Source organism: Alligator sinensis, unplaced genomic scaffold (assembly GCF_000455745.1).
Source record: "Alligator sinensis unplaced genomic scaffold, ASM45574v1 scaffold2786_1, whole genome shotgun sequence".
In the NCBI taxonomy this organism is placed as follows: Eukaryota; Metazoa; Chordata; order Crocodylia; family Alligatoridae; genus Alligator; species Alligator sinensis.
This window is the reverse complement of record NW_005844899.1, coordinates 1-2,112: the sequence shown is the minus strand read 5'-3', so window position 1 is coordinate 2,112 and position 2,112 is coordinate 1. Positions and strand designations below refer to the sequence as shown.

At 64.6% G+C, this 2,112-nt stretch overlaps 1 pseudogene; it reads right to left on the bottom strand.

Moving 5' to 3' along the window:
- Nucleotides 1-45: 45 nt before the first annotated feature.
- Nucleotides 46-1,972, bottom strand: LOC102382462 (annotated as a pseudogene).
- Nucleotides 1,973-2,112: the final 140 nt, after the last annotated feature.

Below are 2,112 nucleotides of genomic sequence, written 5' to 3'. Positions count from 1 at the left end.
AAGTTGTGACCAGCACCCACGGTTCACCCCTGCGTGGCCCCCCCCTCACCGGAGCTCCTCCATCCTCGTTCTCTTCAGCTGGGCAATGCGATCGGCGTGCTTCTGCATCTCCTTTTGCAGGCGCTTCCCATCCTCGAAGCAGACGGCCCGCTCCTGCGCCAGCTGCTCCTGGCGCTCCTTCATCTGGCGCCGCACCGCTATACCGTGTGCCATTCGCTTGGCGGCCCTCTCCTCCTGCTGCTTCTGCTCCTTCTGTGCCTGCTCCCGCTGCTCCCTGGGGGAGACGCCAGCAACCGTGACAGGCGCCAGCCCAGCCTCTGCACGGGCAGTGCCCGTCCTGCCCACAGCTGACTGGCAGGGCCATGACCTTCCTGCCGGGGGCTGCTCTGTCCCCCTCTCGCAGACACGGGGTCCTATGTCTGCCCAAGCTGGGTCCTCTCCACTGCAGGTCATGCCCCCGGCTCGGCCAGAGATGCACAGGGCACTCCTGATGCGGCCCAGCCCAGTTCCCCCGCACACACGCTCCCCAGCGCCTGCCATTCCCATGTTGCCCTGGGCCGAGCTGCTCCTTGCCCTACCTGAGGACCTGATCGTAATAGCTGTGGTCCCGCTTGGTTTGGATCATCTGTTCATGCTCCTTGCGGGCCATCTGGACCAGGCGGCTCTGCTGCAGCTCACCGCCTCCGGCACTCCCCCCTCCCCCTCTCCCCGCCACTCTCGCTCCTTGGCCTCCTGGTGCCGCTTGGCCCGGACCGCGTCCTGCCGGGAGGGAAGCCCTGACTGTGTGGCCCAGGCAGCAAGGAGCCAGGCCAAGGAGATGACCCCGCTCCCCCGGGAAGCCAGCCCTGACCCTCGGGCTGCCTTTGCCTGGCTCCTCTCCTGGCTATACACAGCCCACTGGGCTCTCGTCCCTGCCAGACAGGCCAGGAGGGAGCGAAGGCAGGGACGGCCGTGTGTGTTACCTTCTCAGCCTGGAGATCCTGGGCCCTCTCTTGCAGGGCTCTCAGGCGGGCCGTCTCCAGCTCTTTCTCGTGGCGGGCTTTTTCCTGCTGTGCCTCAAAATCTGCTTCCCGCTTCTGCCACAGCACAGCCCCAGCTCCATGAGCCATGGGCCACCCTGAGACACTGACCCCCACAACGCACCAGTACACATGGGCAGACCCGTCATAGTGTCACACGTGTGTGCATGTGTGTGTCTGAGAGGCAGGGGCAGGTGCACACGTGTGCCCACCAGCCCCACACAACCACGTGCTGCCTGTACCCGTCAGCACACGGGGCTCCCTAGTGCTCTCCCCTCGGCCCAGCCATGCTGAGACCAGAGCGGGTCGGTCCAGCCCCCACTCAGGCTCCGCAGGCCCCTGCCCCTGCACCCGTACCATTTTCTCTTTCTGGTAGTCCAGGACGCGCTGGTCAGCCAGCCTCTCCTGCTCCAGCTTCTTCTCCTTGTAGAGCAGCATTTCTTCATTGATGCGGAAATCCTCCGCGTGGGCTTCCCTTTCTTTTAGCCGTTTCTTCTCCAAGTCCTGAGGAGGGTCCAAGTGGAGGGACTGAGAGAGATGCCAGGGGGACGCCCCAGCACGGATCCACTTCTGTCGCTTCTTTCTCGGCAACTTCCCGGAGCCAGATGGTGCTGAGCCTAGCTTGAGCCTGCCAGACCCACTGTGGCCTGGGTGTGCAGGGCAACCCTGCTGCGTGGCACCCACGGGGCACTGGGGAGGTGACCCTGCCCTCGAGCAGCCGGGTCAGTGCAGCTCTGTGTGGCTCATGGGGCAAGGCCAGATCCGCACTGATGGGGATGGCCAGGATGAACCCCTCCCCTCCCTTGCCTGTGCCATTCATACCCGTAGCCTCGTCCAGGTGCACCTGCTGCAGGCGGTCCCGTATCTGCTGGGCCTCCAGGTCCTGCAGCTCAGCCTGTATGGCCCTCTCCTTCTCCTTCTCTTCAATTTGCTTCTCAATCTGGCGCCTCCCCCTGAGTGAAACACAAGAACTGTTGCATGTGCTACCCGCTGGCCCCGGGCTCCTTGCCAGCAGGACCCCTGCAAGACCAGCTGGGCTCGAGATCTGCTCCCAGGCTGCCGTCCAGCGGCCAAGCAGGTGAGACTGAGCCTG